Consider the following 25,041-nt stretch of genomic DNA (forward strand, 5'->3'; position numbering starts at 1 on the left):
GGAACGGTCGTGCTCCCTAAAGTGCCATCTGTATACGAAGAGGTAGAAGGACAAATTGACGATAATGGTAAAGCGGTTCTGAAAATTTCCGATGAAATCCGGAGATTGGCCCATGTGCCAGTACAATCTTGGCGTCCTCTTAGTGGCATCGGATGGTGGGATGGTCTCCTAGGTGGTAGCTGGTGGCGCACGGCGTTGCTGGTGGTTGGGGGAGGCATGATTCTTCTTCTCGTATTACCCTGCCTAACTCCCTGTATTCAGTTTTTAATTCAGAAAAGTATTTCCCGACTCCAGGCAGTGGTGGTTCCACAACATGGGACACGGGAACTTAAAGTGATGTTGCTGCGAAAGACCAAGGATTTCCCGGGCCCTTGAGGGAAGGGGGGGCTTATCTTGGTCAGGCACATCTTAAAGAAAGAAAAGGGTGGAATTGTGAGAGGTAATTTCGGTTTAAACTTTAAGATGTGCCTGGACCACAGACTGATCTATAATAAAAGACAAAACCTTTGTTTCTTTTCTAACAACCATTTTATATACTCAAAAGTAGAGTAGTTTAAATTGTGCAGAATGCTGACAATTTGTGAGCTATAGTAAAAGCATGCAGGCTCTTGATTAATGAAGCCATTCACACAGCAGAGAAGGATGAGTCCTTCGCTGATAAGACTCCAGGATGGGAGTGCGACTTGAGACATCTGTTTCGAGATTAAAGCTTTTGACTGATAAGACTACAGGGTGAGAAAAACAACAAACTTTGGAGACTCTGGAGCCTTTTGTTGCAGACTTTGTGATAAAAATAATGATGTTTTTAAGAATGTGAACCTCATGGCTTGTTGGAGCCAAGGAGAGGAGGGACTTGTCCTATAAATAATGGAGACTTTGTAAGCCTCAGCGCGCCTTTTCTTTAAGGGTGCCCGACTCTGCAGACTTGACTTGTTAATAAAACTTTGTTTTCCTGAATTTGTCTAGAGCGATTATTGAGAAGCGATTTTCGTTTCTAACAGCTAGCATCTCCTTTCTTGTTGTGTGCATCTTCAGTAAAACTTTTGCTCTTATTTCTTTTTTCATTCACGCCGTGGTCATTCCTGCCTAGTGTGTTCTTTATCTGATCAAGTTTCATAGTCCTCCGCAGAGTCACAAATGATGGCGGAATAGGAAGAACACCTTTAGCCAGCAGTTTTGGGCGATCCATCTCTATTTTGCCTCGAGAACCCCACTGTCATAGGTTCGAGGGTTGATTCACTCTACCTGAGCTAAAGACACAACTAAGTGCACCGGCTAGAACAAATAAATGCTACGAGCCTACCGGCACTACAGTATTGCTAGCATTCCTATTAAGCCCATATTCGCGAACGAATAAAAGGAAGAAAAAAATGTCATTATGAATCATGAAAATTGTAACAGAGCCAATGCTTTCTCGTTCTCTTCACATTAGAGCGCCTGCCATGTGCACAGCCTATTTAATTGATACAATGCAGGATGTCACTTGGCGACTCACTACCCGGAAGATGAGACCTTTAATAAGAGACCGCCCCCTCTATTGCAGGACCTCCAATCGGCTCGAACTTCTCTGCGGGCGAGGTCCCGCCTTCTATTGTTCGGTGTTGCAGTCGGCTGTCAATCAACACGTAACATCCTTTGCGATTGGCCAGTGGCTCGGGGCGGGCGGGGCGCAGGCTGTCAGTCAGCGGTTGCCAGGTGAGAGTGTCGGGCACTGTCAGGCACTGCACTGCGGTTCAGCATCTACTGCATTGACCCACAAGCCCAGAGTCAAACAGTGCCTTTATAATCCGTCTGGCAAAAAGGCCGTATCCATACAGGTGACTTTATAGTGTGCTACCGCCTTTAAAATCGGTCTTAGTCATTTGTTCCAATAAACAAGAGAGCTGATGTACCTTTTAATGTGAGACCATGTGTCGAGTCTTAGACATATTAGCCAAGATTTATGTTTAAATATAATCACCTGTTTGTCTGAGGCTTATTCTGTTGGGATCCCTGGTCATTATAAAGAGATGACATGGAGGTGTCGGTGTTGGACTAGGTTGGATAAAGTTAAAAATCACACAGGTTATAATCTAACAGGTTTATTTGGAAGCACTAGCGTCAGAGGCTGAGAGGATGACCTTATAGAGGTTTATAAAATCATGAGGAGCATGGATAGGGTAAATAGACAAAGTCCTTTCCATGGCCTGTCCAAAACTGGAGGGCATACATAGGTTTAGGGTGAGAGGGGAAAGATATAAAAGGGACCTAAGGGGCAACTCTTTCACACAGAGGGTAGTACATGTATGGAATGAGCTGCCAGAGGAAGTGGTGGAGGCTGGTAAAACTGCAAAATTTAAAAAGCATCTGGATGGGTATACGAATAGGAAGGGTTTGGAGGGATATGGGCCAAGTGCTGGCAAATGGGACTTGATTAGGTTGGGAAGTCTGGTCGGCATGGACCAGTTGGACCGAAGGGTCTGTTTCCATGCTGTACACCTCTATGACTCTATGACACTACTTTCAGGTAACTGATGAATGAGCAATGCTCCGAAAGCTAGTGCTTCCAAATAAATCTGTTGGACTATAACCTGGTGTTGTGTGATTTTTAACATCATTAAGAGAGTCAGTCAAGTTTGGAGATGCAGTTCGGATGGTAGAGCCACAGTTTCAGTGTATATGTAATTGTCAGTCAGGAGGTTCTGAGGTTTGTGGGGAATGGAAGGACAGGGGTTGGTGACGAATGGATTTGATTGGCTCCATTCGTATCTCAATGTCAGGTTTACAGAAAGAGCGAACTCCACTTCAGTAGTGTGACTTTTTTCACTATTTTGTTTTACTAACGAGTTTCACCCAACCACCTCCAGCTGCTTCATTAATTACCTTTCTGCCATCATAAGGTCAGAAGTGGGGATATTGGTTGATGATTTCACAATATTCATCATTTGTGGTTCCTCGGATACTGCAACAGTACTGTCCACATGCATCAAGATTTGGACAATATGCAGGTTTGGTCTGACTAGTGGCAAATCACATTTGTGCCACACAAGTGCCAGGCAATGACCATTTCCAATGGGAGAGAACCTTATCATCACCTCTTGATGTTTAGTGACATTACAATTGCTGAAACACCCAATATCAACATCCTGGGAGTTGACATCAACCAGAAATTGAACAGTATTAGCCACATAAATACTGTGGCTACAACAACAGATCAGAAGTTGGGAATCCTGCAGTGAGTAACGTGCACTTTAACTCTCCAAAGTCTGGCCACCATCTACAAGGTGCAAGTCAGGATTTAGATGGGATGGTCTCCACTTGCCTAGACAAGTGCAGCTTCAACAAAACTCAAGAGGCATAAAACAGCACACTTGATTGGAATCATATCCTGAAACATTCACCCGCCACCAATGGATAGCAGCAACAGTGCATTTACAAGATGCACTGAAGATATTCATTAAGGTCCCTTAGACTGTACCTTCCAAACTAATGACCATTTCAACTTTGAAGTGCAAGGACCACATACGTATGGAACACCATCACCTGGAGGTTGCCCTCCAAGCCATTGACCATCTTGATTTGGAAGTATATCACTGAACCTTCACTGTCGCCAGTCAATATCTACCTTCATTGAGTGTACCTACATGAAATGGACTTGAGCAGTTCAAAAAGGCAGCGGGCCATCACCTTCTCAAGGGCAAATATATAGGCAGTAAATGATGGCCCAGCCAATGAAACCCAAAAGTCCTGAATGAAAATAAAAATGTTATATGTTTAATAGGGGAAAGATGTTTGAAGCAAGTTTACAAACTTGCCTATTAGAATTTTATGTGCATGTATTTCATATAAAGTGGTGCTAGTTATCCTGTAATGTGTCGGAGTTTCTTCTATTTAGGAGAATGCCTGAGCTAGTACTTTATTATAGAGTCATGCAGCACGGAAACAGACCCTTCAGTCCAACCAGTTCACGCTGACTATAATCCCAAACTAAACTAGTTCCACCTACTTGGCCCATATCCTTCCAAACGTTTCTTATTCATGGACTTAACTAAATGGCTTTTAGATGTTGTGACTGTACCCGCATCCACCACTTCCTCTGGAAGTTCATTCAACACATGGAACCACTTTCTGTGTAAAAAAAATTGCAGTTTTTTAAAATGTTTCTCCTGTCACCTTAAAAATATGCCCTTAGAATTGAAATCCCCACCTTGGGAAAAAACACTTTATCCATATACCTCATGACTTTATAAACCGCTATAAGATCATCTCTTAACCTGCTATGGTCCAGTGAAAAAAATCCCTGTCTATCCAGTCTTTCCTTATAACTCAAATCCTCCTTTCCTGGCAACATCCTGGTAAATCTCTTCTGAACCCTCTCCAGCTTAATAATATTCTTCCTATAACAAGGAGACCAGAACTGGACATAGTACTCCAGAACAGACGTCACTAGCGACCTGTATAACCTCAACATGACATCCCAACTCCTATACTCAAAGGTCTGAGCAATGAAGGCTAAACGCTTTCTTAATCACCCTATCTCTATATAATGCAAACTTCAAAGAATTATATACCTGAACCCCTAGGTGTCTCTGTTCCACAACACTGCCCAAGGCCCTACTTTTAATTGTATTAGTCTTGTCTTTGTAATAACAAATAATAATAATACATCATATAATTATTAATTGTTATATAATAATTTTATAATAACTTGACACAAAGCTGGAACAATAGTATTGTCAGAGTAATCGGAACTGGATTGTTGTGTCATAGGAACATAGGACTTAAAAGCAGGAGTATGCCATTCAGTCCTTCAAACTTGCTCTGCTACTCAATATGCACATGTCTGATTTGCTTGTGATTTCAGTTGTATTTTCTGGTCCACCATAGATTGCTTTATCTCCATAGCACATGAACTCCCAAATTATGTTTGGGTTTATGCAATTCAGATACTGTTGTTGAGTAATATTACAGAATCATGCCCAAAATACATGCCCTAGATTTATGTAAAATGATTCTGTTGTCCAGTATGTTGACCCTCTGAAGTCAAATTATCTTAATCATAGAATCCCTCCAGTGTGGAAAGAAGCCATTTGGTCCAGCATGTCTGCACTGACCCTCCAAAGAACATCCAGCCAAGACCCAGTCCCCACCCTATCCCCACATTTACCATGACCAATCCACCTAGCCTACACATCCCTAGGCAATTTACCATAGCCAAGTGATCCTCTGGAGGAAACCAGAGCAAACAATCACCAGCTGAACGTGTAAACTCCACAGACATTCATTCAAGGCTGGAATTGAACCCAGGTCTCTGGTGCTTTGAGCCAGCCATGCTAACCATTTAGCCACCGTGCTGTCCATAGTGCACATCTCTGTGTCAAATGTCTGATTGTGTCTCTGTCTCAATCTTACTTTCCTCTGCCCACAGGTTAGAGAGAAAGCCTGCTGAAAAATAACTGCTGAATCTCAGGTTTGGTGACTTTACACCACAGTGAATGAGGTGTTTGTTGATTACCACAGTGCTAACAAATTGCTTGTATACACTCTGGGAAAAGAACATCAATGCTCGTTCATTGACATCTTAGCTCTATATTGTACTCAAAACCCTATTTTGAGAATAATTATTCTTTAAAACATCACATTTAAGGTAATTATCTCTTTAAATTCTGATGACGGTGTTTGCAACACATAAGAATATTGTAACTTTATTGTTTGGATGTATCTTTATTCTTAGTTACAAATAGGGAACAGCATAAATGAAGTTCCCACTTCATGTATAGCACAGCTATCTGCACACACCAAAGCATCCTCTATTCTGCTCCAACAAAGACAACTTACATCTTTAATGAAAAATAGTCATGCTTACTCTGCTGAGGGATAAAACTAAAAGGGATTGAGAATGGTGCAAGTGTCAAGCGATGAAAAATGTTTAGAAGTGGTGACTAAAATATTTTTAATAATTGGATTTTAAAAGTTGGCGAATCAGCTGAGGATGTTTGAAGTGTGAGTTCCCAAGACTAGGGCCAGGGTGACTGAAAGCTCTGCCACCAATAATTTTACAAAGAATTGTATAGAATATTTGGCCCCAAAACAGGCCATTTTCTCAACCAGTCTATTCCACTGTCTAGACTGCACATCGCATCATCCAAACTTTCCTCATCTAAATTGGCAATCCATTTCTTTCTCCCTCAAATGCTTTTCTAGCTTTGCTTTAAGTGCATCTATTCTAATGACTCAACAAGTCTTTGGGAAAAGAGGCTTCTTCTGAATTCCTATTTCGATTTCTTGATGACGTAATTGAAGCTCTCCAGTTATGCACTATCCTCAACAGGCAACAATCTCTGATGTTGTATGATCTTAATGACTTTGTTTCTGTACCCTCTGCAGTGCCTGTATTGTTTTACATGGAGCAGGCAAGGCCTAGGAAGACTGCCCAACCTCACCTCACTGGGAAGACTGCCTAACCTCACCTCTTGACTCGCCTCAATTTGCGTCATTAAGTAGCCAAACATTGCCCAATTCTCAACTGGTTTCAGTTTTGACACTGGCAGGAACCATACTTTGCTATATGAAGGTGGAAAGGTCTGAAAGGATTAATGCTGAAAAGTGCATTAACTATTGTCCAGTAAGACAAAGTCATACAGATTCCGGTGGGGAACAACTTTGGATCTAGAAGGAGTAAAAGCTGACCTCGTGGTCACCCGTATGGTCTCAGTAATAATGACCATCATACCAATTTAACTTGCAGCTCGTTGTTATCATGGAATAACTGACAATGTGTTTGAGACAAAAGCCTCATTTTGTTGGATTACTGGCTAAAGTAGAAGGGCTTATGCCATAAACATCAATTCTCCTGCTCCTCGGATGCTGCCTGACCTGCTGTGCTTTTCCAGCACCATACTTTTCGAGTCTGACCTCCAGCATCTGCAGTCCTCACTTTTTCCTATTGGCTAAAGTAAACTAATCAGATCCTGTAGGTCCCTACCAGGAAATAGAATGGTAACATTCAAATCAAGTATATGGATTTTACACCAAGATTGGCTGTGTTGGAGGATCCAACATACAACATGCTTTGTCCTCAGTTGGGAAGACAGGCTGCCTCTGTCAACAGCCCCTTTTGAGATAGACTCCACACCCTGTCACTGCACACTGCTCTCATCAAAGCTCATGGACTACAACTCTCACTATTGCACACATCATCCCCATTTAATGGCTCATTCTCCCAAACAATTAACGTTTCCTGCTCTCCGCTGTCACAAATCCTTCACTCCAGGTGACCAGCAAATTCTGGAATTCACTAGAGAAGGGATCAGAGAGACGTCAATGTCCAACAAATTCAGTAAGCTTCAGAGTTTTGTGATGCACTGCCCTCCCACTGCCACCACTGCAAACTCAAATCTTAACCTCCACCATCCTTCTTTGCTAACTATTTCCATCTCTTATGCAGGCATTAGTCACACCCAGTGCACAAGACTCTCAGCTCTATCACTACCTCCACGTCTGAGGAGGAAGCCACTGAACCCACAAGGGATGCACCACCAAGGTTTTTACTTGCACCCTGCCCCCCAGATCAGGAACTTTCACCTTGGTGTTTACTTTAATTCAATTAGATTTAGAGCATAATCTAATGAACACATCACTGACATGTGTCCACAGCAAGTCAAGGAAGAGACACCCCAAATCTCTGGCACTTAGAGGGCTGTCAGAACCAGGCAGCTGTTCACTCCCAGTCAGAAGATAGGTCTCTCTTTATGACCATTAATGACTTGGTCAATATGCACAGACATGCACAAGAACAGCAGGTGGGTTTGTCAGAAACAATCGGTAAGCTAGATCAAAGGATGGAGGTTCATCAATGTTATCAGTGTCCCTGCTGACTCTGGTAAGTGTCCATGGTAGGTGATCGCCCCATGGAGACCCAGGTCCAGCACATGATGTTAGTCAAAACTGTGCACATTCCATTGCCTTATCATAAATGCTTAGCATCAATAGCAAGGCAAGAGAGGGAAGAGGAACTTTGTCCTCACTCCAGGTGCTCCTTCCTCTTGAGGAGAAAATGTGCTACCAGGAGGTTCCACAGGTTGGAGGAGCCACGAACAGAACTTCCATAACCTTCCTGTCAGGACACTGTAAAAGCTCCAGCTGAGGAGGGGCAGTCCACATCTGGCAAGACACTTTCAGCAGGTGTGGGCCTGCTAGGTACAAGCATCCACAAAGTCAACCATTTAACACTTCCAAGCTAAAAGGACCAACTACAGAGCAAGCTCCCTCCACCCCAGTTCCATATGTGGGGATAGCACTTTAACAAAGTGAGAGGTAGAGGAAGGAAAAGCCTTACTGAAGACACAGAGGACATGGAGGACACATAATTGGAAATAATTTTGTTCTTTTGCAAATATATCTCAATTTGATCTTAAAATGTCTGCAGCAGTGTCTTTATCACTGTTGGTCTTGTTGAAGTCACATCCATGTGATGAATAAACAGTCTCTTCAGACATCCCAGGATGAAAGAAGTTGTAATGGCTGAGCATTGCTCATCTCTCACAAGCAACCACCTCATTGGCTGTAGATGGCCTCAGACTTTGGGGATTCTTAAACTGTGATGTTGATGACTACAGCCATCAACTGCACTTTAATATAGACAATGCTAAGATTATACACAGGTTGCAGGAATTGTGCTAGGACCTGACACACATCATTTTGGAATCACACCCAGCTTATAATGATAGTATGGAATCACTACTTCCCAAATCTCTGAGAAGATAGGTTCTTTCTATCTTTCAGCTTTACAAGGGAGTGCACTGCATTCTAGGCTGGGAGATGTACAACGGGCAGCTTACATGTCCATTCTCCCTCATTGCATATTCATCTGCCAAGAAGGGCTGCACAAAATTATGCATCTTATAGCTTCAGTGCTGTCCTACAGAATGTGTAAGAATTTGATGTCAATGTGATAGTTTGTATGCACTCTGAAATGTTGAAGGATAACTGATGATGAAAGGGTCAGAAAGGGGAATGCCACAGGATTCTTCTCAACGTGCTGCCTATAATGAGAGTTTTCACTGCATAACTCTTGGTACAATATGCTGACTGAATCCTCAATAGCTTCCTAACCTTAGCATCATGTGCTGTTAATTCACCGTCTCACTGATTGGTGCATATTTCTGAACAGTCAATGGGATGTATAATGTGTAGATGTTTGAAAGTGGGATCACCTGAAGATATCAAATATGTGAACAGATGGATAGCAAAAGTTTATTCAGTAACAGAAAAGATGAAGGACTAAGCAGGGTGTCTTTGTCATGTAACAAACAGAATTTTAAACCATTGAAGCAAGTCCAAACCCAGCTCATTCAATCTGAAAATGGATTCCAATTAGGTTCTTTTTGGCTTCTTGCACTTAACAATGCATTGCACCATCATGCTGTCCTGTCTAGTTGTGAAGAGCACAACATGTCTCTCCAGATGCTCCAACAGAGGGTTCCAGACATCAAAGCCTCATCTTAAGGACATTTATAGTTTGTTCCTATTTGGCCAAGGTAGGTGGATCTTCGGAAGAAGAGGTTCCAAAGAAGAATAATGTTTTACCGGAAACATTAACTCTGTCTCTCTCTTCACAGATGCTGCCAGACCAACTGCGTTTCTCCGCCACTTTCTGTTTTTATTTCAGATCTCCAGCATCAACAGTATTTTGCTCTTAGCTATATCTTCATTCAGTCTGAGAGTTTCATGAAGGTGTCATATGGCTTGTTTAGAGGGACAGTGCTTGCCTCCAAGCAGCCGTCCCTGTCTGGCCCAAATATCTTACAGTGCCTATGAGTTCTCCAGTATGGAAGAGTCACAGCAGTCTCCATGATATCTAGAATATCTGTCTTCCCACGATATTCAAACCCCCAAAATCTGGTATCAAGGGGACACATAATTTGAGCATACATGGTGTGAAAACCTTCTCTGTTGATCATCTTTGCAGGTTGCTGACAGGGTGCACTCAAAGCAAGATGGATGCAGTCTATAGTGCCCTGCACCTGGGGATTGCCAGCTATGATGGAGAATCCCATTGCCGGAGCTGCTTGGCTCTCTTCGTCATGGGCTAGATGATGAACTGCTGTGATCTAGAGAAAATGGCATCAGTGGCAGCCTGGATGTATTTGTGAACTGAGCATTGGGAGATGTCGCACAGTTGGTCCTTGAATTAAGCCCTTGGCATAAAAGCTCAGGACAGTTGTCTCCTTGATGACCACCAAAATGTGATGGCCAACCAGTCCTTCTGAGTGCAAGAACCACTTTCATCATTCCCTCCCATCGCCTCAGTGGATCTTCAGCTGCAGCTCCTCCCTTTGGAGACTGTAGCAGGAACTGGAGGTTACTGATCTTGCTGACAACATAGTGATTACTCTGTCCTTCGAAGTTGCCTTGAGATTTCAAGCAATGCCATAAGGCAGTCCCACGGACAGGTCCATATAGATATGTGAACAGATAATCTGTGGGGAATGTCTAGAAGAAAACATTATATAATTAATGGTACCTGAACCCTCAGATCAGTCACATTAAAGCCTCATGTTGTAACCTTTGCAAGGAGGTCTATATCATGCCTCAAATAAGGAGCTCTGAGGTATGTAACCTTATCCAAATGGATATTGCATAACAGCTTTATACTACATTGAGAGACTGAAATTCCGGCAAAAATCCACCATGACAGCCCCCTCAGTCACCCCCCAAGAAAAAAGCATGCTTGCACATCATAGACCATGCATTCTTGCGATTTTGTGTAAAGTGTTGGCTTCCAGTGATAGATATGGAATGTGTTTCAGAAATGTCAAGCCCAAGTGATGCCTTTAAAGTACCCTGTTTGATTATATTTGTTTAACTTAGCATGACAAAGAGGAAACTAGTGCAATTAATGTAATGGTCAGGATTGCTTGGTGTATTTTGTAGTGTGCATTTTGGTCAATGAATGAAGTGCAATTTGATGCCACATTAGTGGCATTACTGAATAAATGGGTACATGATTAATACAACTGATCCTAGCAGGGCCTCAAATGAAACAATTCTCCTCCTCTGCTGAAGAGAAAAACAGCAACTTACTCAGTGTACTTTGCTTGTAGTTGTATAATTTGTGCAGTTTACTGGATCCAAGGTGTAATGGTTTCAAATAAAGTGACTGTTGATTCTGTAGAGAATGTGAAATGGGAGGGGGGGAGTGTTCATGCTTGGGTGGGGTGAGAGGCAATGATGTAGTGGTATTATCACTGAACTCGTAATGCAGAGACAAAAAGTGTGATGCTGGAAAAGCACAGCAAGTCAGGCAGCATCGGATGAGCAGGAGAATCGACGTTTCAGGCATAGGCTCTTCATCAGGAATGTGAGGAGGAGAAGGAAGCTGAGAGATAAATAGGAGTATAGGGCTGGGGGTGAGGTAGCTGGGAAGGCGATAGGTGGATGCAGTTGGAGGTTTGGATCTGAGATGAGGTGGGGGAGGGGAGATGAGGAAACTGGTGAAGTCGATGCTGAAGCTGTATGGTTGGAGAGTCCCAAGGCAGAAGATGAGGCGTTCTTCTTTCAGGCATCGGTTGGCTTGGATTTGGCAGTGGAGGTGGCCAAGGACTTGCATGCTCTTGGGGGAGTTGTAGGAGTTGTGGAAGCGGTCGGCTGCAGGGCAGTGGGGTTGTTTCTTGCGTGTGTCCCAGAGATGTTTCCTGAAGCGCTCCGTGAGTGGGCGTCCTATCTCCCCGATGTAGAGGAGAGCAACAGACACAGTAACTGAGGTGTTTGGGTGTGCAGGAAAATCTCCCTCAGATGTGGAAAGATCCTTTGGGGCTTTGGACATCACCTCCCAACTTGCATCTACCTATTGCCTTCCCAGCTGCCTCACCCCCACACCCACCACCCTCCTATTTATTTCTTAGTCCCCTTCCACCCCCTCACATTCCTGATGAAGGGCTTATGCCCAAAACATCAATTCTCTTGCTTCTCAGATGCTGCTTGACCTGCTGTGCTTTTCCACGTTTTGACTCTGACTCCCCAGCATCTGCAGTCCTCACCTTCTCCTAGTAACGCAGAGACCTGGGTAATGCTCTGGGGATCCAGGTTCAAATTTGAATTCAATAATAAAATGGAATTAAAAATCTAATGATGTCTATCAAACCATTGTCAATTCCAGAGGCATTCAAGAGGGCTGTGGATGATTACTTGGATAAAAATAATGTGTAAGGGTATGGGGGAAAAGCAGGATAAAATAAGCAGGGGCTACTTTCCCTAGAGCGTCGGGGACCTGGGGTGACCTTATAGAAGTTTATAAAAGTCATGAGGGGCATGAATAGGATGAAAAGTCAAGGTCTTTTCCCCAGGGTAGGGAAGTCCAAAACTAGAAGGCATAAGTTTAAAAGCAAATTACTGCGGATGCTGGAATCTGAAACCAAAAGAGAAAATGCTGGAAATTCTCAGCAGGTCTGGCAGCATCTGTAAGGAGAGAAAAGAGCTGAAGAGAGAGAAATGTCAGCTCTTTTCTCTCCTTACAGATGCTTCCAGATCTGCTGAGATTTTCCAGCATTTTCTCTTCAGGGCTTTGACAAAGGGTCAGTTAGACTCGAAACACCAGCTCTTTTCCCTCCTTACAGATGCTGCCAGGCATAAGGTTAAGGTGAGAGGGGAAAGATTTAAAAGGAACCTAAGGGACAACTTTTTCACACAGAGGATGATGCGTGCATGGAATGAGCTGCCAGAGGAAGTAATGGAGGCTGGTACAATTAACAGCATTTAAACGGCATCTGGATGTGTATGTGACCATGAAAGGTTTAGAGGGATATGGGCCAAATGCTTGTAAATGGGACTAGATTAATTTAGGTCATCTGGTTAGTATGGACAAGTTGGACCAAAGGATCTGTTTCTGTGCTGTACATACCTATGACTTTATAACTCGGCTCATTTAATGAGCCAGTATAGGCTTGATGTGCCAAATAGTGTCATCCTACACTAACACTTCTGTAATTGTTGTAAAAACTCATCTGGTTCACAAAATGAGGGAGGGAATCGGCTGTCCTTTTCTGCATTAGTCCACATGAGACTCCAGACCTATAGCAATGTGTTTGACTCTTCATTTACCTCTGAAATGGCCTAGCAAGCTGCTCAGTTGTATCAAAAAGGAATTGGCCAGACCACTCGGCATTAACTAAGGTATTCAAATCGATAATGACAGACATTGCCCTGTCAAGCCTGCATGGATCCTCCTTACTAACATCTGAGGGTGAGTACAAAAAGTAGGAGAGCTGAGTCTCAGACTGGTCAAGCAATTCATGCAAACATACTTCACTCAGAAGGTCCCAGACACTACCATTGCTATCTCTGAGTATGTCCTGTTCCACTGGTAGAACGGAACCAACAGAGATGGTGGCACGGTGTATACGGTCAGGGGGGAGTTGCCCTGGGAAACGCCAACATTGGCTCAGCTCTCATAAAGCCTCATAGTATCAAGTGAAACATTGGGAAGGACACCTCCTGCTGGTTACAACCACCACAACCACATCATTCTCAATCCCCACCCCCACCCCTCCAATCAAATCAAATAAAATGAAGAATGTACCCTGGGTAAGGGAATTCAATGTCCATTACCAAGACTGACTTGCAGCTCTCCAAGCTGGTTGAATCCTGAAGACAGAGCTGCTCGATGTGCGTGCAACTGCTGGTGAGGAAAAAACATACTTTTTACTGAACCAAAGGTAATGCCACTATCAAGCCATTAGTCACAGCACAGAGAAAAGCCCTTTGGTCTATCATGCCTGCTCTAGTCAAAAACAACCACCTCACTATTCTAGTTCCATTCTCCACTACTTAGCCCAAATTCACCAATCTGCCTCCTGTGGTTGCATTATCCATGACAGTACAAGTAAGAGTAACCAACACACAGTCCTGTGGAGACAAAGCCTCATCTTTACATTCAATTTACCTTGCGTTGCATTGTGTGATTCTATCACCAAGCTACATGTGATAGACTTTAAATCTAGCAACTCAAGACTGCACATCCATGAGGTGCTGTGAGCTATTAGGCAGCAGGATTATACTCAAACACAATCTACAGCCTCATTTTCTGGCATATCCCTTCCTCTACCATTACAATCAAGCCGGGGAATCAACTCTGGTTCAGTGAAGAGTGCAGGAGGGTATGTCTGGTGCAGCGCCTCAAAAATGAAGCTAAAAGCACAGGACTAATTGCATGCTAAACAGCAGAAACAAGTGATGAAAGGATTAAATGATTCTACAACTAACTGATCAGATTTAAGCTCTGCAGTCCTCTGGATACTGATATGAATAGTGGTGGACAATTAAAGTCTTGAGGAGGAGGCTCCACAAATATCACAATTCTCAATGTTAGGGAAGCTTAGGATGTCAATGCAAAAGGGACGGCTGAAGAATTTGCAAAAACCTTTGGCAAGAAATGCCAAATGAAATATCCCTCTCAGCCTCCTCTATAGGTCCCAGCATTACAGAATACCAATCTTCAGCCTATTGCTTCACTCCATGTGATATCAAAAGGTTGCTGAAAGCATTCAATGCTGCAAAGGCTATGGGTCCTGACAACATTCCAGAAATAGTACTGAAGATATGAGCTTCCGAATGTGCCTAACCTCAATCCAAGCTGTATTAACACAGCTGCAACACTGGCATCTATCCAATGATATGGAAAATTGCCTAGGTATATCCTGAATTCAAAACCAATTGCAGAATAAATCCAACTTAGCCAAACCCTGCACCATCAATCTACCCTTGACTATCAGTAAAGGGCTGGATAGGGTGATTGACAGTGCTATCAAGCAGCCCTTGCTTACCAATAACCAGCTCCCTGGCACTTGGCTTGCGTTTCACCAGAGCCACTCAGTTCCTGACCTTGTTATGGCCTTAGTTCAGCCATGAACAAAACAGCTGGTTTTCAGAGGTGACGTGAGAATGACTGCCATTGACATCAAGGCCACATTTGACTGCTTGTTGCATCAAGGAGCTTGAGCAAAACTAGAGTCAACAGAATCAGGGGTAAACTCTCTGCTGTCATACTTTGGAATCATACTTGACAAAAGGGAAGATGGATGTGGTTTTTGAAGCTTGTTTAACCTAGCTCCAGGACATTTTTGCAGGAGTTCCTCAGGTTAGTGCCCTCGGCAGAACCATCTTCAGCCACTTCATCACTGAGCTTCCCTCCAACAGAAGGTCAGAATTGGGGATGTTGACCAATGACTGCGCAATGTTCAGTACCATTTGCAACTCCTCAGGTACTAAAGCAGTCAATGTCCAAATGCAGCAAGACCTAGACAATATCTAGATTATGGACTGACAGGTGGCAAGTACCATTCATGCCATGCAAATACCAGGCAAGAACTATCTCCAGCAAGAGAACAACTTTATCCCTTTAAGTTCAATGGTGTTACTTGCACTGAACCCCTAGTATTAACATTGTTGGGGCAACATTCTCTCTAAGCTCTTTGGCAGTAAGGCACTAGAAGGTTCTATGCTTGCTTGTTGGCATGACTAATTGACTTCCGAAGGTGGCATCTGCTGCAGCACTTAGACATCGAAGGTTCACACCATGATAAAATAATTAGACAGAATGTTGCCGGGGGGAGGTTACCATTGACTGAATTATAGTCATATAAATATTGTGGTTTCAAAGCAGGTCAGAAGCTAGATATCCTGCTGCAAGTTACTGACCTCTTGACTTCCCAAAAACTGCCTACCATCTACAAAGCACACAGTGAGATGGAACATATTTGCCAGCATGAGTGCAGCTCCAACAACTTTCAAGAAACTTGATGCCTTCTAGGACAAATCAGCCCATTAGCATCACATGCACAAACTAGCACTCTTGTAGCAATAGCATGCATCATCCACAAGATGCCCTGCAGAAATTCCCTAAGGCCTCTTAGACTGCACACTTCAAATCCATGACCACTTCCATGTAGAAGGACAAGGGCAACAAATACATGGGAACACCACCACCTCCAAGCTACTCACCATCCTGTCTTGGAAATATATCACTATCGCTTCAGCGTCGCTGGGTCAAAATCCTGGAAACCCACCCGATAATAGTATTATGGAGTTACCTACTCCAAATAGACTGCTACTGTTCAAGAAGGGCAACTTCTCAAGGGCAACTTGGGATGCACAATGAATGTGGGCAATGCCCACATCCTGTGAATGAATTAAAAAAAGGAAATATGTACAAACTAAGGAAATGATTTTCACTTCTGTCTTCTGTCTTCACTATAGAGGATACAAAAACATCCCACGACATCAAGATGCATGGAAAAGTCAAGCATTTGCAGTTGAAATTAAAATTAGGTAAGCTGTATTGAGCAAACTAATGGGATTACAGGTTGATCAGTCCACGGGTCCTAATAGACTTCATCCTCGGATCTTAAGTGCCTAATGAGTTAGTTAATGCTCCGTGTTAATTTTCTCAGATTCACTAGATTCAGACGGATTACCAAATATATCTCCTCTATTCTGAAGAGAGGGGTCAGAAAATAAGAAACCTCCAGTAAGGTTGATGCTTGTCGTGGGAAAGATGTGGAAGTGATCATTAAGGAGATTATAACTGAGCATTTAGAAACGCTCGAGGTAATAGGAAAGTGTCTGCGTGGTTTTGTGGAAGAGAAATCATGTTTAACTTCTTTGTCGGAATTCTTTGAAGAAGTAACATATACTGTGGAAAAGAGTCAGTGTGTTGATGTATTGTACTTAGATTTCCATAAGATATTTGACAAAATGCCACAAAAAGGTCCATTGCTCATGGCGTAGAGGGCAACATGCTAACATGGAGAGAAGATTGCCTGGCTGATGGAAAATAGAATGTATGCATAGACCTTTTTCTGATTGGCAGGATGAGATGAATGGACTCCTATTAAGGTTTGTGCTTGAGTATCAATGTCTTCTAATTTATCTTAATTACTCTTAGTTGAGGAGAACAGAAATGTGAAAGCTAAATTTTTAGGTAATAAAACAAAGTATGTGATGAAGAGGACATAAGGAGATTATAGATGGATATAGATAAGTTGAGTGGTGGGCAAAAATCTGACAAGTGAAGTCTAATGTGGGTAAAGATTAAATTTTTCACCATTATCAGGAAGATAAGGAAAAGAATTACCTAAATAGTAAAAACTGTAGAGGAGGGATCCAGATGTTCTAGTGCATGAATCACAAAACATTAATAGGCAGCTACAATCAGAAAGCTAATGTAATGCTATCCTTTTTTATGAGAGGAATTAAAGATCAATGTAAGGATGTATACTTCATCTTGAAATCTGTATGCAGTTTGGTATTCTTGATTAAGAAAGGATGTTTGGGTGATTCAAAGGAAGTTTACTCGATTGATATCTGGAATTCGTGAGCCGCCTTATGAAGAAATGTTGGACTCATTGGAGTTTATAAGAGTGAGCGGTGACTTGATTGAAGTACATGATGTTCTAAATGGTCTTGACAAGATGCACATGGAAATTATGTTTCTTGTGGGCAAATCCATAACTAGGGAATACTGTTTTAAAAATGGGTGTCACCCTTTTTGTACAGAATTGTGAAAACAAATTCTCTTAGTGGGTTGTGAAACCCCTTGTCTCAGAAGGTGATGGATGTGGGGTCATTGAATGTTTTTAAGGCAGAAGTAGCTGGATTCTTGTTAAGTAGGGCAATCAAAGGTTATTAGGAGTAGGGGGGAATGTGTAGTTTTAAACAAAACAGATCAACCATGATTTGACTGTATGCAGAGTTGACTTGGGAGACTGAATAGTCTACTTCTGCTCCTAGTTTGTATTCCAGCACGAACAGAACCAAGTACCTGATTGATTTGGACAGCCCCAGACTGGAATCGGACAAGCCCTTGACTGGGTGTGACAGTACCCGCTGGCTGACTGTAGTCCCTCATGATTCTGCTAATGCCTGCTCCCATTTGATTTCCAGACATGGCCATTTGGTTGAAAGACATACAGTGCATTTGCTATATAGGCTGCTACCACTTAGAACATAGAACAGTACTGTATAGCATAGTATAGGCCTTTCGGTCCTCAATGTTGTGCCGGCCTTTTATCCTACTCTAAGATCAGACTAAACTACGTACCTTTCATTTTACTAACTTTCGTCTGCCTATCCAAGAGTCGCTTAAGTGTCCCTAATGTATCTGACTTGTTATAGATGTAAGGCATTGATATAGCATTGTCCTATTTAATGACATATCCACCTCTTAACTGTTCAGTGCTTCCCATCATGACAAGCCTCCTGCCTCCCCATCTATGCAATGGAAACTACTTGGATTGGCAACCTTAAACTTAGAACACCAAAGGGCTTGTGTGCTAAAAAGCAATGGAAGACACAGAAGCTAGCAACCTCCAAGGAAGAACAAATTGAGTGACTGCCAAGAAGTTATGTCAAGGGCCATAAGAAACATCCTGTTTGTCTCTATAAAGTGTATGTGTGTCCTTGCATGCAGATTGACCTGGCAGAATTATGCATGCCACTGGTGTCCCTGAGTTCCAAAGAAGAATATTGAAGGGCTGAAGTGGTATGAGAGTTGGACCGAGAACAGATATGGTGATATAGTGAGGCTGGTAGTTTGCTGATACTGACTTTCATGGATGACGAGTGGAGGAGGATGATCAATGGGGGGATATTGTGATGAAGATCGAGTTGGATGAAAACTGTGAATGTATTCAGTGATCTGCAGTCGCCAGGCACCCACTTTGACTTGCAAGTCAGGAATTTGTGATGGCTAGTTTCTCAGGGGAAGGAACTGAACATTGGAGGTGACATACAAATAAAGTGAGTTGGCCAAATAATGAGATGCAAATACATGGAAATAAGGCAACTGAATAGTGAGATTTGGAATTCGCTATTTAAAGCTTAAGGGGAAAATCAGGATATTATTCTCTATGTCAAGATTTCATTCTCACTTTATTCACTCAGCTGGCATTCCAAGATAATCATTTTACTTGGCATCCTTACAGTTAATAGTCTAATATGGTTAGATGTATAAATTTTACAAAAAAGCCAAATAGATTGTATAAGTAAGTTTATCTCATCACCTTAATTGCAGAAGGAAGAAAAAGGAGCGTAATACTGAGGAAATCTAGTCCCTGGATGTTTATACCCATTTTAGCTAGTATTGGTGGAGCAGTTGGACTCTGGATTGTGTAAGTTCACCTTGTTATTTTTTTCAATTTATTATTATCAGCAGCACTTTTTTTAACAAGGTAATGATTACAGTTGAAGTGGAGTGTTGATTTTTCTGAACTTTGATTTTGCTTAAGGAAGTAGAAAATGTTACTGACTTTCTGGACATTTGCCTAGAGGTGTGACTGTACAGCAAACATACTCCATTTAAGTAACACTTAAACCTTCAACATGGTGATCAGGAAGCATACATTTAATGTAAGACCCCAGTGCTCTGGTGTAGGAAAAGAAATTGACATCAAAGGCTTATGCCTCAACCTGAATTAATGCGTCTACATTGTATAAAACCATGCAGATTGTTGCTGGTCAAGAAGAACAATGTTCCAGCAAGGCTCTGAGTAAACAACTGGAATTAAAATCCGGTACCTATTAAAGTAACTAATAACTTACTAATTTTTAATTTGTGACATTTTCAATTGCCTTATATAAATTTTAGCTCTAAGCAAATACTTCTGAGTTTATACATTAAATCTGAAAAGTTTTTTTTTGACTGACATAACTAATGAATGATATATTAACATCTGGCACAGATTTCTGTGAAACTCTCCATTTTCTGTTCATGTCGTACTACAAACTATGAGTTTTGATTCCATATCTTTCACAACATTCTGTTCTTTCAGAGTGTTGGACATTTATTTATTAAACTGTTCTCAAGACAAATCCCTCCTACTCACTGGAAAAGATGGAAAGAGAAAAGACAAAAAAAAGGCTTATATTTATATAGCACCTTTTAGTGCTCTCAAAGTGTGATCCAAAATGCAAGTTATTGAAACTGATATTCTATGCAGACAGTTTGCTGGAATGTTGGATTCATGTACCGTTCAAGTTGACTTGCTGATGCTGCTGCTGAACTCTCTGCTTTTCCAGTGAGGATGCAACATCTGGCAAATCCAGACACTGATTGCAGTACCTCCAAAAACAATCCAACAGTATCTTTACAATAGTAGACATTATTGAAGACAGTCTTACCTGCAAGTTGGTTGACTTGCCTTTTAAAGTATTACTGATGCAGTATCTATATATGTAGCCTGGCACTTGTTCTTTGTAGAACGATGTGGAACTTTGTTCCCTGGATCTGTGTGATCCAATTTATATAGATTGGCTTTGCCTTAACCAGAAGTGTTCTGTGATGTCAGAATAGCAGCCCATCAATTTCTTCCAAAGCACACAAGAGATTCTCATCCAACCAACATTCTCAAAGCTATACCAGATACACCTCCAGGAGGGTCACATAGCACTATCCATATGTGTGAATCATGCAGTCTCAGCCTATGTGGAATTGAATTCTACAGTCTCTTAGAATGATGTGGAGGTTGGGCTGGGGTGCACAAGGTTAAAAATCACACAACACCAGGTTATAGCCCAAAAGGTTTATTTGGAAGCAATAGCTTTCGGAGCGCTGCTCCTTCATCAGGTGGTTGTGAATGAAATGTGATTCTTGCATTTATATTTGACTTAGTAGACAATTTGATCAGAAAATGTTTAGACACATTTAAGACCTTCTTCATCAAAATGCCACATATTTTCAGATCCATGTCTCATCTATCTGTATGTTTTGAATTTTGACCACTGCCTCAGTAGGTTGTTCCAGTTGAAATAAATATGGGTCAGTCTAAAAGCTGATTGAATCTGGCTGGAATTGGCCAGCTGTGTCCTAATCACATGCCTACAGATTGTTTTTTTCCTTAGCATTCAGTTAAGCAACTCAAAAAGCCCTATCCAGAGCTCTTACGCTCAACTGATTGAAATTCATTTACTTTAAGAGATCATGTGCTTAACATTTACGTAGCACTTAATAATTCCGTTCTAAGGGTTAACCAATAAAATGCTTTTTATTATAGGACTTTGGAATTTTTTGATGTAGGTGGAACTTAATACACATACCAGTTCAGGCAGTTATTTGCTTTGTTTGCTAAAAAGCATTGAATGAATTTGTTGTAAAACTCATTTAGTCAAATACTTTGGCAAAGTTTGTTCCATCAGATCTACTAAATAAAAATTAATTGGCCAACAAGGTTTGACTTCAAATGTGAGGTGGTAGCATGCAGTACATCCATTCTTTGATGAAGGCTTGTTGTGTTCATCTGGCAGCTTAAGATCTTAAACTCCATATAGAGCTTTTGTGCTTCAGGATGGCCTCATAATTAAATCATCAGGCTATCCATCTGTGATCGTCTAAATCATAATCATATTTTGAGATAAAGGGTGCACAAAAAGGGAAAATGTTGGTTGATCCATTTTCAATAACGTAGTATATTCTATAATATTCTAAATTTGGCTAACAGCAGTCCATTATCCACAATGTTTTTCATTTATCTTTTAATATAGTAAATGTTGCAAGGCACTTTACAGACAGGAAGAAAATAGAAGGTTCAAACATCAAAGTATGGTGCAAGAAGTGAGAAAAAAATTTGATTATGTTTAGGAAGGCTTTTACAGGCAGTGTGAGGAGTAAGTAAGTTGAGGTGTTTAAGGAAAAGATTACAGAGAATCAGACCAAGATGGATGGACACATTGTCATTAATTTGGGATATAAGGGACAGAAGGAATACTGCAGATGATTAGGGTCCAAAGACTGCTATGTGCAATAGGTATTTACAAGGCTGCAGAATAACAGGGTGGGGGGTGATGAAGGTAACAATGTCAGTCTGTGTTAAAGACATCTTACATAGGTGAGAAGGAGTGTGATGGTTAGAAGGAGCATGATAAGTTGGGTTGTTGGTGGGCTGATTTGTTTTTGAATAAGTTAGAGTTTCTGCATGGTGAAAACTGTGAGAAAGTTTTTCAACCGATCAATACTGTAGAGACAGTGGCAGGTGGCATTGCAGGCAGATGTTCATAATTAGTTATAATTAGTGTGGGGCAAGCAGGTGCCCTGGCTGTGGGTAGGTAGGTAGAAGTGCTACCCATTTGTAGCAAAGGAAAAATAATGAATAAGAATAACATAGTCAATGAGCTGGATTGTAATGGAGAGTTTAAAGAGAAGGACTGAAAGCTTAAAAACTAAACTGCAAGCTTTTCCAGGTATTCAGAAGAACTAGGTGGGTTTTCCCAGGTGCGTGTTATTGCGTGATTGGATGAAGGGGGTTCTGGGAAAGTCACCCTACCAGGTCTGTGGTAACCCGAGTTTAGGAGATTCTGCTGAAGTGTGATTTGTTGCTTGTGTCCATATGATTTATCTGTGGAACTCAGATGGAGTAAAACAGTTGCCAGAGTCTACTCGAGGATCAGATCCTGCATGATCAAGTGTGGTTAAACTCCAATGGAGGAAGATATAGTTATGAGAGTTATTGGGACTACACATGGTGCCACAAATGTGCTAAGAGTGCTAAAAGAGTTATATTTGGTATATCAGCTCTTTAAATTGTAGTTTATGGTTTCTATTGATTTCAGTTTGTGGGTTTAGTTTATATAGGTTCTGATTTGATTCTTACAGTAGAAGTTCTAAAAAGTGGCATCTTGTTCATCAGTTTCTTCTGTTGAAATCATTAGGAGATTTGGTTCTTTCATGTTCTTAGTCTCCATGAAGATTGTAACAGTGATTACTGAGGGAAGTTTTGTGTTGATGGCTTCAGTGAGTTGGGCTGAGACTACTCAAATCTTAACGGAAAGAACTGCAGATGATGTAAATCAGAAACAAAAACAGAAGCTGCTGGAAAAGCTCAGCAGGTCTGGCAGCATCTGTGAAGAGAAATCAGAATAAATATTTCAGATCTGGTAGAAGGGTCACTGGACGTGAAACAACTTTTCTAACAACTTCTCTTTTTGTTTCTGCTTAAATTTAGTTCATATAGATGTTGGGAATGAGCCTTTCTTTCACCCTCTTAATCTGAGTGCACTTTAAACTCCGGTCCGAACATCAAAAGATTTGTTTTTAACACTTCGTACCACCAGTTCCTAAAACAATAAGTAATCTACTGGGTAACAATTATCTGTCTTGAAATGTTATATATGGGGTTTTGTAGATATTTTACAATATTATATATGAGCCATTTTTTGGATATTTTCAAAATAATTGTTTTACTTTTAACAGGTATATGATTGCAGTTCAGCATAAAATAATTTGTAGGCTTACCTTACAAGATGGGTGAGAAACTTTTCGATTTCATAGAATTTGCTATTATTTATGTCCAACCAGAGACTCGATAAATAAGACAGATTGTCTATTGAAGACCAAATGTAGAACAGGTGCACACATCAGTGTGGTGTGCCCATGCTCTCATGTATCATTTCAAGATTATTATTAAGTATTCAATAGTACATTTTCACTATCATTAAAACTCCACTAAAGGTGTAATTAGGTGGACCCTCACCTTGTATTTTGTAGTCCTAACTCGAAAGTTCAGCTCAAACCCATCCATGTAGTGAAAATGGTCAAGGCTCTCAGCTGTTCTTTTTAGTTGTTTAATGTAACATTAATGAACTTACAATCATCAATACCCTGATCCCTGTAGGTTAGCTTAATCAGTATCAAACAGAATTCCCATAACTATGGAGCTGCATTGATCCTGCTAATAACTCTTGGGGTGCTGCATCTAGAAAGTTGCTGCTTTGATACAGCTCACCCTTCAACCTCACTGTCTCATTTTAATCCATCCATTTTCGAATTTTAGTCCATCATTTTATTCCATTTAGTTATTAAAGATATTTTCTGAGAGCTCTATGCTATTGCAGCACTATGTATTTCCTCTTATCTGCTCCTGCTGCTACTGATTATGCTGCTGATATGTGTGTTTTTTCAAAAGAACAAAAATCACATGCATGAGTGCAGATTGTCACAAAATCTCTCCCCAAATCGATAGGAAGAGATTTCCCAGCCACTGAACGTTGCATTGGCGAGTTCATTGGGAAAGATGACAAGCTTGGTAAAATGACATTCTCAACTTTGGGAAGGAAATGTTAAATTTTCCAACCAAATTTCAACAGCAAGATGTGTATGCCACTAATGAGGAGTGAGAGGCATGTTTGCATCTGTTTATATGCATTAACATGTCATTATTACCTAACCCCTCATCATTAAGATGTAGTTTCCCATTCTCTGACTTGCGAGATAGAAAACAGATGGCAAAAATTTACAAGATAAAAATCTGAGTAGGTACTGCCCTCCAGGCCCAAAGAGGTTGGCATTGGACACATACTAGCCACTCCTCACCCTCATGGCACATCTCCAATCTATTGAGAATACATTTCCTCACCTCAATGCTGCACTTTGGAGCAACTGCTGATTGGACAGTTTGCGTGAAAGGATATGTGCCCACCTCATGGATTGGACCAGGTTGCACTACAAAGTGCAGCACAGGAGGCTACTGAGTAAGATAAGGACCCATGGTGCAGAGGCAAGGTAGCATGGATAGAAGCTTGGCTGTCTGGCAGAAAGCAGTGAGTGGGGATAAAAGGGTCCTTCTCAGGATGGTAGCCAGTGACAAGTGGTGTTCTGCAAGGCACAGTGCTGGGACCACAACTTTTCACTTTATATATTACCGATCTAGATGAAAGAACTGAGGGCATTCAGGCTAAGTTTGCAGATAATACAAAGATAGCTAGAGGAACAGATAGCATTGAGGAGACAGGGAGGCGGAAGAAGGATTTGGATAGGTTAGGAGAGTGGGCAAAGAAGTGGCAGATGGAGTACAATGTGGAAAAGTGTGAGGTCATGCATTTGGTAGGATGAATAGATGCATGGACTATTTTCTAAATGGGGAGAAAATTCAAAAGTATGAAGTGCAAAGAGACTTGGGAGTTCTAGCCCAGGATTCTCTCAAGATAAACTTGCAGGTTGAGTCAGTAGTTAGGAAGGCAAATGCAATGATGACATTTATTTTGAGAGGACTTCAATGTAAAAGCAAGGATGTATCT

The 25,041-nt window shown here is 41.4% G+C and overlaps 1 long non-coding RNA gene across 1 annotated transcript in view; it reads left to right on the forward strand.

Annotated features, from left to right (window-relative positions):
• Nucleotides 1-1,716: 1,716 nt before the first annotated feature.
• The window catches only part of LOC148152107 (uncharacterized), a 29,793-nt gene continuing 6,468 nt past the window's right edge, over nt 1,717-25,041 (forward strand). The window contains exons 1-3 of the long non-coding RNA XR_015757734.1: nt 1,717-1,817; nt 16,234-16,305; nt 19,049-19,145. This is a non-coding gene — a long non-coding RNA (uncharacterized LOC148152107). The remainder of the gene's footprint in view (nt 1,818-16,233; nt 16,306-19,048; nt 19,146-25,041) is intronic.

This window comes from Chiloscyllium plagiosum, unplaced genomic scaffold, assembly GCF_037043375.1.
Source record: "Chiloscyllium plagiosum isolate Xiang-an unplaced genomic scaffold, Cpla_swu_hap1 HiC_scaffold_1, whole genome shotgun sequence".
Lineage (NCBI taxonomy): Eukaryota > Metazoa > Chordata > Chondrichthyes > Orectolobiformes > Hemiscylliidae > Chiloscyllium > Chiloscyllium plagiosum.